The sequence below is a fragment of the Muntiacus reevesi genome, chromosome 2 (genome assembly GCF_963930625.1).
Source record: "Muntiacus reevesi chromosome 2, mMunRee1.1, whole genome shotgun sequence".
NCBI lineage: Eukaryota > Metazoa > Chordata > Mammalia > Artiodactyla > Cervidae > Muntiacus > Muntiacus reevesi.
In genome coordinates, this window is record NC_089250.1 from 61,402,454 (window position 1) to 61,415,655 (window position 13,202).

The 13,202-nt window shown below is 36.3% G+C and overlaps 1 protein-coding gene across 4 annotated transcripts in view; it reads left to right on the top strand.

Moving 5' to 3' along the window:
- Positions 1–13,202, top strand: part of CBFA2T2 (CBFA2/RUNX1 partner transcriptional co-repressor 2) — a 141,246-nt gene that overhangs the window by 85,775 nt on the left and 42,269 nt on the right. The window lies entirely within an intron of this gene.

Genomic DNA, 13,202 nt, shown 5'->3' on the forward strand with positions numbered 1-13,202 from the left:
GTAATTTTTTCTTGTTGATGGTTTGACAAAAGGCGAAGTTTCAAAATACTTGGTTTTTTAAATTTTTTTCTTTTTAAAACTTATTTTGTATTTAAGTATATTTTAATTATAATGTATTACTGCTCTACAGCCAAGTTGCGTGTTGATATACCTTCTTTTTCATATTCTTTCCCATTATGATTTATCACAGGATATTGGCTGTAACTTCCTCTGCTATATAGTAGGACCTGATTGTTTACCTGTTCTATACCAGTTTGCATCTGCTAATCCCAAACTCCTGATCCAAACCCCTCTCACACCCCTCTCTCTCTTGGCAACCACCAGTCTGTTCCTTATGTCCGCATTTCTGTTTCTTAGATTCCACATTTAAGTGATCTTGTATAGTACTTGTCTTTCTCTTTCTCACTTACTTCACTTTAGTATGATAGTCTCTAGTTGCATCCATGTTGCTGCGAATGGCGTTATTTGGTTCTTTTTTATGGCTGAGTAGTATTCCATTGTATATGTATACCACATCTTCTTTATCCATTCATCTGTCAGTGAACGTTTAGGTTGTTTCCTTGTCTTGGCTATTGTAAACAGTGCTTCAGTGGACATAGAAGTGCATGAATCTTTTTGAATTATAGTTTCGTTTGGATATATTCCCAGGAATGGGATTGCTGTATCATATGGTAATTCTGCTTTTAGTTTTCTGAGGAAGCTCCATACTGTTTTTCCACCAGCAGCTTACATTTGAACTTATATTCCCACTAACAGTGTAGGATTCCCTTTTCTGTACACCCTCTCCAGCATTTGTTATTTGTAGACTTTCTTAATGAGAGCTCTCTGACTGGAGTGAGGTGGTGCCTCATTGTAGTTGTGACTTGCATTTCTCTAATAATTAGTTGAGCATCTTTTCATGTGCCTATTGGCTATCTGTATTTCTTCTTTGGAGAAATGTCTCTGTAGGTCTTCTGCCCTTTTTTCAATTAGGTTGTTCTTTTGTTGTCAGATTGTATGAACTGTCTGTATATTTTTGAAATTAATCCCTTATCAGTTACATTGTTTGCAAATATTTTCTCCCATTCTTTGGTTGTCTTTTCAGTTTGCTTAAGTTTTCCTTTGCTATGCAAGAGTTTTTAAGTTTGGTTAGGTCCCTTTTGTTTATTAAAAGAATGTATTCCTACATGAGTATTTGTATATTTAATTTTGAAACTCACAGTGTCTACAGTTTGGAAGATTATAGTCTTTACTTGTCTTCTGTTTTTTTCCCCTTTTCCCTGGCTGCCCATTTTCTCTCTTTTTTTTTTTTTCTTAATTTTCTTTTCATTTTCATTGACATATAATCAACATGGAGCTCTGTATAAGTTGAAGGTGTTCTGCAAAATGACAACACAGTGCTGCTCATTTTCTGTCTCCTTTTTTAGTTTCTTCTCATCTGGCATGATCCCCCAAATTAGAATACCTAAAAGCCAGTCCTTGAACCTTTGTTCTTTACTCACTCACTCTATCATTTCAAGCTTTAAATAGCATCTGTGTATCATCAATTGACAACATTTAATCACGAGCTCACACTTTCCCACCTCATCTAGAGACTTTTATATCCACCTGCCTATCCAGCATCCCCGTCTGAATATCTACTAGGCATGTCTAAGTTAGTTATGATCTCAAACTATACCTCCCACCCCATCTTCTTTTAACATTTTCTTCCTTCTCAGAAAATAGCAACTCCATTCTTCCAGTTGCACAGGCTAAAAACATCAAAATTGTTCCTTGAGCTTTGTCCTCAGCAATAGGATACTTTGTGGATAGATACTCACTTATTTTCAAATGAATGAATGAGAGAACACTAAAATTCAGTTCAGGAGAAGTTGCTCAACCTCCTCCACTTTTAAAAGGCTGAACAGTAAAAATGTATTTGTTGGAGTCCAGACCCTGAGTGCTTCAGAATGTGACTGAACTTGGAGGTAGGGTCTTTAAGGAGGTAATTGAGTTAAAATGAGAGTATTAAGTTTAACCCTAATCCAATATGACTGCTCTCCTTATAAGGGAATTCGGAAGCACAAATGTCTTCAGAAAGACCATGTGAAGACACATGGAGAAGAGAGATACAAAGGAGGGAGTCTTCAGGATAAAAAACCCTGACAAAACCTCAAACTTCTGGCTTCCTGAATTGTGAGAGAAGAAAGTCTCTGTTGTTAAAGCTACCCAGTCTGTGATAACTTTGTTATGACAGCCAAACTAACTTGCCAGAAAGAACAGTTCCATAAAAATCAGCTATACACTCTTTTTAGGGTCGCAAAGAGCCAGACAAAACTGAAGTGGCTTAACACGCATGCATACACTTTTTTAAAAAATATTCCAATGTAGGGAAGTAACACCTTTCTTACCATGTCCTTTTTTCTGCCCTCCTTTGTTGTCTTATTCATATTTTCCCTGAGAATGGATTTGCCCTAAAAAGGCTTTGGTAAATAGATGAACATGGGTGACTGACCCTGGCTGTCCAGAACTGGGAGTTGAAAATATCACCAGAGAAATGCAAAGTAGAATGTTCTATGAAACAGTATGGACAAATTGCAGAACGTGGGAAATGGTGAGAGTGAGGAGCTTGCAAACATGCTATAAATGTTTGACTTTATGACTAATCCAAAGAACCTGATTAGTAACTTGAAGAGGATGTGAGTAAACTATTAAAGTATGAACGAGTATTTAGTGTATAAATAGTCACTATCCTGTTTTTTGGGGTTTTTTTTTTTTTTACTATCCTGTTTTTAAATTTATTTTTCATTGAAGTATAGGTGATTTATAGTATTGTGTTAGTTTCTGGTATATAGCAGAATGATTCAGTTTTACACATACGTATTTTTTCATATTCTTTTCCATCATGGCTTATTACAGGATATTGAATATAGTTCCCTGTGCTATACAGTAGGACCTTGTTGTTTATCCATTCTCTGTACAATAGTTTGCCAAACTCCCAGTCCATCCTTCCCCCTTATTTCCTCCCTCTTAGCCACCACAAGTCTGTTCTCTGTGTCTGTGAGTCTGTTTCTGTTTCATAAATAAGTTCATTTGTGTCATATTTTAGATTCCACATATAAGTGCTATCATATGATATTTGTCTAAACAATCAACAAATCTTATTTATTGTAACTCTAAATATTTTTGAAATCTATCCTCATTTTTCCATTCCTACTGCTACTCCTATCCAAGGCCACAATCGTCTCCCACTATAATAACTTTGAAAGTTAGTCTCTTTCTGTATTATGATCTCATCATTTCCCCAACTGTAGCTAGTGATCTTTCTTTTCTTAGGATATATTTCAAGTTTACAAAATAGGAAAAAAACACAGTATAACAAATACCTATGTACCCACTGTTTTGTCAGATTTTAATGTTTTTTCTTATAATTTGCTTCAGATCTTTTGAAGCAGTGAAATGTTAGAACTACAGTTTGTGACTGTACCTGATTCCATTCCTTTCCTCCCTTTGCAGTAGTCATCTTGAATTTTATGTTTATTATTCCCTTGCTTAAAAAAGTACTTTACTAAAAAAAAAAGTACTTTACCACATATACATGTATAAATGTAAATCAATCCCTTATCACACATAAATTTTAAATGGCTTTTATACAAGTATCCTACTGTCCTTATTTTTCATACAACATGCTCTTTAGCAAGTATGGCTACACTGTTTGGGGATTTAGCTTTTCAATACACAGAGCTTTAATTAGTTCACTTATTTTAACAGTCTTCGCTGTTTTTTATGAATAAGTCACAATTGTCTATTCTCTGTTGCTGGACATTTAATGTATGTAAATTTTGTAAATTTTAGTAATTGCTCATCAAGTTATACCAAAAGTCTTGCTGGCATGTAATTTATGTTGAACTTATTCATTAAAATGAAGAGAGAATATTAGTGATAGTGAGTTTTTCATCCATAAGCATGACAGATCTTTCCAATTATTTGTCTCCTTTCATGTCTTTCAATCTACTTATATTCTTTATAAAGATTTTATGTATCTTGAGTTATGCTTATTTCTAGGTAGTTTATAATTTTTGTTGTGTATTCTTATCTTTCTGAAATTACTGTTTACTTGCTGGTGTATAGGAATGTAATTTTTAAAGCTCTTTATTTATTTTTGGCTCTTCTGGGTCATCTTTGCTGCACAGAGTTTTCTCTAGTTGGAGTGAGCAGGGGCTACTCTTAGTTACAGTGCAAAGGCTTCTCTTGTTGCAGACTACAGGTTCTAGGGCACACTGGCTTTTGGTAGTTGCAGCATGTGGGCGCAGTGGTTGTGATTCCCGGGCTCCAGAGCACAGGCTCAACAGTTGTGGCATACGGGCTTGGTTGGTCTGTTGCAGGTGGGATCTGCCTGGACCAGGGATCAAACCTGTGTCTCTTGCATTGGCAAGCGGATTCTTTACCACTGAGCCACCAGGGAAGCCCAGGAATGCAATTAATTTTTAAAATATTAGGCTTTTATCTAGCACCCTTGCTAAACCTGCATGTTTTTTTCTAATACTGGGTGGTAGAGTCTCTTGGGTCGACATAGAAAGTTATCCTGTGTGTGCAAAAGGATCATTTTCTTTCTTTCTTTCCAATCCTTATACCCGTTATGGTTGGCTAACAGTCCTGCTGCCATGACTTGTGGTGGTGGTGTTTTAGTCACTAAGTCATGTATGACTCTTGCAACCCCATGGACTGTAGGCTGCCAGGCTCCTCTATCCATGGGATTTCCCAGGCAAGAATGCTAGAGTGGGTTACCATTTCCTTTTCCAAGGGATCTTCCTGACCCAGGAATCGAACCCACTTCTCCTGCATGGCAGGTGGCCTCCTGCATTGCAAGTGGATTCTTTACTGCTGAGCCACCGGGGATTCCTACTATGGCTTAACTCTTGAGCAACTGTTGAAAAGAAGCATTGATAATGGACATCTTTTTCTTTCAGAGTTGAAAGGCGATGCTTATATTTCACCAATAAGTATATGGGTTTTTAGAGGAGACCCTATATCAACTTAAGGAACTGATCTTCTATTTCTAGTTTTATTCATATTTATAAATGGAACTGGGTTTTATTGAGTGCTTTTGTGTAATTATAGAGTGATCTTAAGATGGGTTTGGGGGGATTTTTTAAAATTAATTTTATTGGAGTATAGTTGATGTACACAGTTGTGTTAGTTTCTGCTATGCAGCAGGGTGAATCAGTTACATTTATACATCCACTCTTCTTTAGATTCTTTCCCATATAGGTTATTACAGAGTATAGAGTTCACTGTGCTATACTGTAGGTTCTTATTAGTCATCTGTCTTATGTTTAGTAGTGTGTATATGTCAATTCCAATATCCCAGTTTATCCCATTCCCCTTGGATACCATAAGTTTGTTTTCTACATCAGTGACTATTTCTATTTTTTAAATAAGATCATTTGTGTCATTTTTTAGATTCTACATATAAGTGATATCATGATATTTGTCTTTGATTTCAGTACTGTGACAATCTCTAGGTCTATCCATGTCACTGAAAATTGCATTATTTCATTCTTTCTAAGGTGTTTTTCAAAAATCTGTTAATGTGGTGAATTATTGGACTTTCTAATATTAAATTATCCTTACATTCTTAGATAAACTCAGCTTGATTGTAATTTTAAAAAAATACATTACTGGATTTGGTTTGCTAATTTTCTTAGCTTTATTGTGAGATAATTTATACACAATAAAATACACCCATTTAATGTAAAAAATTTGAGTTTTAGCTGTTGTATGTAGTTATTTTAACCTTGTTATAATCAAGATATGGAATATTTCCATCACCATAGAAAGATTGATCATGCCTCTTAATGTGCCCCTCCTTGGTCAGTTTCTTCCCATCAGTACCAGGCACTGATCTGTTTTTTGTCACTAATTCTGTCTTGTCTGAAGTTTCATATAAATAGGAAACTACAGTATATAGTTTCGTTGTGTGTCTGGCATCTTTCACTTAGCCTAATGCTTCTGGTATTCGTCCATGTTGTTGGATGGTAGTACATTCCTTTTCGTTGATATGTTACAATTTGTCTTTCTTTGATGGCTAGTATATCTTACACCTTTTTATGTCCTCACCAGTCATTTATATATCTTCTTTGAGAATTGTTCCTTCAAATCTTTTTGTGCATTCTTAAAATTGGGTTGTTTGTTATCATCAAGTTGTTAGAGTCATTTATATGTTCTGGGTTATCTTTGTTTCTGGTGTCAGATGGCACTAGTAGAAGACAGAAAGGAGAGATGACTAAGAAGGAAATAAGCATAGTCATGAAGGAATTGGTCCTTCATAGGTATGCTGGTCATCTTTGAGGTTCTCCATTTAGGTCTGTCTGAATTTTGGAAGAACATCAGATAACTAGCCTCCTTTTTGTGGCTCTTCAGCTTCATGCTGTTAGTGTTCTGTCTTTAAATAATTTTTTTCCTGTTTTAAAGTAATTTTTATTTGTTACTTTCTTTCATTGTCAATACTAGAAGTCTCTTTACATCCAGGCTTTAGAAAATAAAACATTATTCAGATGAACCACTTTGGTGGATGTGGTTTTTTACAGAAAGGTTTACAGGCATAGGAATAAAAAATAAACTAAGAATTAGGCATTTGAATTTTTCCAGTTTTTAATCAACCATAGTAGAGATCAGTAAACTGTGGCCCACTGCCTGGTTTTGCAAATAAAGTTTTATTGGAACACAGCCCAGTTCTTTGTATATTGTCTACTGTGCCACCACAGCAGAGTTGAATAGTTGTGACAGAGACCATGTGGCCCAAAATGCCAAAAATATTTACTGTCTTGCCCTTTACAGAAAGTTTGCTGATCCCTGACTGTAGAAAATGTATTAAATTAAATTTTCAATGTATTTATGAATGTGGAATGGGAACATCTGTTTTTTTCAATCCCTATTATTAGTATATGGTAAAGCATTTATTTTGTTTCAGTTGGGTTCTGTTTTCAAAGTCCCTTGTAAAATACTTTATGGTAGTTTCTTTACCTGAATACTTACGCCTCTGTTTTTGTTGAATAATAAATTATCTCTCATTGTAAACAATTATTCCTGGCTATCGCTGCATATGAAGCCTGCATGTTGTTAGAAAGTTGAATGCATTGTCAGGTTTGTGGCAGAGCTACAGGAATGGGAAATGCTTATCCTTAAGCCTTATAAGCCTATAAGTGCAACAGTAATTTTGATGTTCTTTCCATGATCTTTAAAAGATTAAAATACTCAGTTTTGGAAATGCTTCTTACCTGATCGTTACACATTTAGAACATTTACCTATGCTTGACAATTGTTAAAGAGAAACAGTGGTCAAGAAAATCTTTTTCCTGATTTTTTCCTTTGTCTGATACTGACTTTTGGGGCAGCATTCAGACCGTACACGTCATGCTTTTTGTCCAGATATGCTGCCTGGACAGCCCATGTAGCCTTCCCAGGAAACTTGTAAAGACTTCCCTGGCCTTCATGAATTAAGTAATGCTTCTACTTCTTTATTTTCTTAGTATTTTGTACACATTTAAATATATTTGTCTTTCCTGTAACTCAGGGTTCTGTCTTCTTTTTCTCTTTCCCAGAGTCTTACAAATACAAGGCAGTTGGTATTACAGAAACTAGAGCACCTCAAAATTCAGCTACAAATGATTGCAAATAGTTCAGTTATATATCAGTAGAGAATTGTTTGAGAATTGTGGTATGCTCCCACAATGAACTGTCATGAATTGATTTTTTTAAAATTTGTATTACAATATAGTTAACTTACAGTGTTGTGTTTCTGTTGTACAGCAAAGTGAATCAGTTATACCTATACTTATATACAGTCTTTTTTAGATTCTCTTCCCATATAGGTTATTACAGAGTATTGGGTAGAGCTCCTTGTGCTATATATAGTAGGTTCTTGTTAGTTATACAGTATATATTTATACTAGGCTATGTACTATAAGTATTTAAATATACTATATGTATTTATATATAGTAGTGTGTATATGTCAATCCCAATTTCCTAGTTTATCCCTCCCCCACCCATCATTCATTTGTTTATTAAACATAAAAGTTGTGGAATTAGAACTTTCAGGACATACTGTTAAATTATAAAATGAAACAAAAAAACAAGGAGCAATACAGTTTGTATGTGGTATAGATCAGTTGCCTATTGGTTTATTGCTACAACAAACCATGCTAAAACTTAGTGGCTTATAAATCTATGAGACAGGAGGTTCTGTTCTTGCATGTGCTCATGTATTCATGTCTGCAAGCAGTTAACTACAGATCATACTCATTAGGTTAGGCTCTTACATATTTGGGGATTATCTCATTTGTAGAGAGAAAGAATGGGTGGATATACAAGAAACAGATTTAAGTAGTTTTGGATGAGATGTGGGGTATATAGGGAGAGAAGCAGGGAGTATTTCTTTTTATATCATATATTAATTTTTGAACCATATAAATTTATGCTTATACATACAAAAAAGAAAATTATCTACCTAACCTCTGCCCACCTCCCGCCCTCCCCCAAATAGTTCTGTTTAAACTATGACACTTGTTTCTTAGTTAGGAATCTGATTTGTTTTACAGAACTGGTAATGACTTCCTTGGTTCACCCTGTTTGGAATGATCAGTATTCCTGTGCTATTCATCTGAAAGATCTATCAGTTCAGTTTAGTTCAGTTCAGTCACTCAGTTGTGTCCAACTCTTGCGACTCCATGGACTACAGCATGCCAGGCCTCCCTGTCCATCACCAACATCATGAGTTTACTCAAACTCATATCCATTGAGTCGGTGATGGCATCCAACCATCTCATCCTCTGTCATCCCCTTCTCCCACCTTCAATCATTCCTAGCTTCAGGGTCTTCTCAAATGAGTCAGCTCTTCGCACGAGGTGGCCAAAGTATTGGAGTTTCAGCTTCAGCATCAGTCCTTCCAATGAACACCCAGGACTGATCTCCTTTAGGATGGACTGGTTGGATCTCCTTGCAGTCCAAGGGACACTCAAGAGTTTTCTCCAACACCACAGTTCAAAAGCATTAATTCTTTGACGCTCAGCTTTCTTTATAGTAAGAAAGTATAACTATAGTATAGTAAGATCTATATTCAGCTTATTTTTCTCAGAGATGATAATCAGGAGCACTTGACCATATCTTCTACTCTCCAGAACTTAGCATAGATAAACATCTCAGTGGCCAAGTAAGATCATTAACAAGGTTATTGGGAGGGGATATGTCACAGAAACCATAGTCACACAGCAAGTAAGTGACAGAGCATCCTTCACATCAAGCTCGCCTTCTTTCACCTAAATTTCATTCCCCTTTGCAGCTCTGGGATTTCCACCTCTTTCCAGTTTGTGGGCACTCCTTCCCCTCACATAGTTGCATTTGTCTTTTCTCTTATATATACTTCTTGTATTTATTGCTTCTTCGTCAACCTCAAAGTAATTTTTTAAAAACTGTAACTAAAAAAACACTAATGGAAAAGCAGTTTATAATGACTTGTAAATGCCCTCATTTGTGGGCAGTTTATCATACAAGATTCTTCCCAAGTAGGACTTAGTTACACAGGATGTTTATGTTTATGTTTAGCATTACTTTCTCTTAAAGCTACGGAATAATTCTGCCCTTTAGTTTCATGTTTGATTCTTCAACTCCTTATATGAGGGGGGGAAATATCACAGTACCTGCACACAGAGAACCGTTTATTATTTGTTCTCATTTGTCATTTTTCTGTTTTTTGTAGCATCTTTCACAATGGAGGGGTAAAATCATCACCCAGACATATTTTCCTGTGTTTGTCCTTCTTCTTTAGCTCAAGTTGTTTGGCTTTATGTTGTTAGGTGGTGAAGCATCAGTGATTTTGCAAATTCATGCAATCACATTTCCAGTATATTAAGATATTTTCAATAATCAAAGCACAAACTCATAGAGTGACTGAATAATTACATTGAATCTGTGTTTAAGATCTAGTTGAACCTTTCTGATAAAACTAAGGATTAATTTAATTTTCTAGGACTGAATACTTTGTCTCTTTAATGGTTCAGGCAGTGGTGTTTATGGACTCAAGACAGTTTAAAAAATAGAATTTCTTCTGTTTGAACTTTTAAGTTTCTCTGGAATTGAAAAGAGCTCAAAATATGGTTGATTCTTTCAAGGGATCTAGCCAGATGTTTTATAAAACATCAGTTTAAAAAAAATTCAGAAATGATGTCACTCTAAAAGTAATTGGCCACCAAGCAGAGTGTTTAAATGCCTACTTTGGAATATACTCCTTATCCACCATCTGAACAACTGCTGGATTTATCAGATTATGAACCAGGATAGGCTCTCATGTTATCAAGTGCAGTCTTGCTGCCCAGCTTCCAACACAACATCATCTTACATTATACTTGGTACTTTTGCAACTGGTAATTCTTAGATTTTTTCCATACAATATCACTGAGGTCGCATGAGCTGTTAATCGTATACTCATTTTCTGTGAGAACAAATGTCAATATTAACTTGGCCATAGTCACAAGGCAAGTTAAGTGATAAAATCAGGCACTAGTCTTCATGTTTTCTAATCATCATTAGTATTCTTTCTTAAAGTACCCTCTTTATATCCAACATTACCATTATCTCTAATCCTTACAACAGGATGAGGCCCAGAAAAGTGAAGTGATTTAATAAAATTCATGCAGGCTGTTAGAATGACGGTTCACACCAAACCTTTCCATTTCTGTACCCATACTCTTCCTGCTAGACAGTGTTGCCTGAAACCTGAGGCATATCACTAGTGTTGCAGATTTGTGAGTAGTGATATGAATAAAGGATAGGTAGTTTTAACCTATAAATGACACTCTGGAGTTTGGGTTTTTCCCATTTTCTAAGCTTTCAGTTGGTATATAATTCAGTGTTCTTTAGTTGGGCTGCCCTGAGTTTTTCATTCTGCCAAGTGCTTAGTGCTAAAACACATCTCACTGCTAAGCCCTCCTCGGGCCTTTGGCGCCCTTGCTGTAAAGGCAGGTGGTCTGAAGAAAGGCTCCCTCTAGGTTGTTGCACATTGCTCACAACACATAACAGCGCGAGACAACTGTCAGCTCCTTCCTTCTTTTCTCCCCTCACCCTCCAGAAAGCTGGGCCCAGATGGAAGAGCTGGAAGCATGTCAACTGTGCTCTGAAGGGCATTGAGAAAACACTGTCAAGAAGAAAAAGGCAAACGTGATAGCTAATTAGTCCACTAATCAGACAGGACGACCATCAATTTTATAGTGAAAATGTCCCGGATAGAGAGATGGAAGGGCTGGCAGAGTATTGCCCACATGGCTCTCAGAGAGCTGCACATTTTTGTCAGGGGATTTGTAACTTGGGATTGCTACCCTGATTGGCTTTACGTATTCATTTTCTCTCTCCCCAAAATGTGGCCACTGCAAACTAAAGTAGAAAAGTTCTTTTGGGGGATATTTTCTTCATGAGAAAGTGCCCTTCAGTGTACAAAGATTTGCCTTTTTGCCAATGTCATGAATGCTTTTAGATGTATTGTGTTTATAGCTATGATCTCAGTGAAGGAAAACTTTGATGTAACATTCTCATTTCTCTATTTCTTGTATTTTGAATTCAACAGTTATTAGAGAATAAGTGCATGGTACTTAGGTGAAAAACTTGGAATTGCTGAGAGGAACATAGCTCAACTTAAAGGTTATTATGGTAGCCCTAACCCTATTTTTAACCAAGTAGGTAACAAGCTTCCTTTAATGGGAAAAATAACTCTCTGAAGGTATTAGAACATTACTCTTCAAGTCCTATTCATATTAGCTCAGACCTAATTCTAATGTCAAGTTTAATCTACCCAATCTGATTTTCTGGGATTTGTTGCCATTGAGTATTATCAAAAAGCTATAATTTGTCCTTGTGGATGAAGTAGCCTGTGTTTAGGGTCACCTCTACTTTTATTTTATTTTTTTGGACACTCATCATAAATGACATGCCTGGTATCAGAGATGTTGTCTCCATTCTTTTTTCTTACTTAGAGTAGTTATACGTAAACATGTATTTCATCATCCATAGTAATTTGTATACAGCCGGCTGTGGTTCTGTTTCCATGCCATGCAGTTGATGTTCACTTGTCTGGATAGTCCCATATTAGCTACCCACCCCCCACTACTTTAATTAATTTATAAGAAGTCAGGAAAGAATGCAGTTGAGATAAGCTGCATTCTTAATCTGGTTTCTTTCTTTCCCAGCCACTGTTCTCACTGTTAACCTTTGTGTCACCTAATCCCTTGACCTTGCTGCCTTGCCTTAGATTCCTAGGATTGCCATAGCAAAGTCCCACAAACTGAGTGACTTAAAACAATACTATTCTCTCACAGTTCAAGAGGCCAGATGTCCAAAATCAAGGTATCAGCAGAATTGATTCGTTCTTGGCCTCAGAGAAAGAATCTTTTTTATCCTTGTCTTCTAATTTCAGGTAGTTGCGGACAGTTCTTGGCATTCTTTAGCTTGTAGATGGCACTGTTCCAGTCTCTGCCTCCATTGTCACATGGTGTTCTCTCTGTGGGCCTAGGTCTGTCTTCAGGTAGACTTCCCTCTGTCTGTGTTTTCCCTCTTCTTACATCATCCTCTTATAAGGACATCATATTGGATTTAGAAACTACTTAGATAATCCGGGATAATTTCCTTCCCTCAAGATCCTTAATTACATCTTCAAGGACCTTTTTTTCCAAATAAGGAAACATTCACAGTTCAAGGAATTAAGAGGTGGACATATTTTGGGCAACCACCATTCAGCCTATTATACTCTGTAATCATTTTCATAACTTCTCAGTCCTCTAGGTAGATATGTTGGTATTAGGTTGGTACAAAAGTAATTACAGATTCAGAACATGAATTTTAAATTATTGTAACCGGGCTCAAACACATGTTTATTAATCAAAATAGGAACCATTACAACCAACACATATTTGCCTAAGAAGAAGTTTGTTTATTCCTGTAGCATAAAAATCGGTGCTTCAGGATTCGAACAACTCTTGGAAAGCATTTTCTGCCTCCTGCTGATTATGAAAGCATTTTCCCTGCAAAAAGTTGTCGATGCTTGAAGTGGTAATTGGATGGCCAGAGGTCAGTGGGGGATGAGGCAAAGCATTATATCCCAATTCATTCAACTTTTGAAACATTGGTTGTGCAACATGCAGTCGGAATTTGTGGAGAAGAATTGGGCCCTTTCTGTTGACCAGTGTTGGCTGCAGGC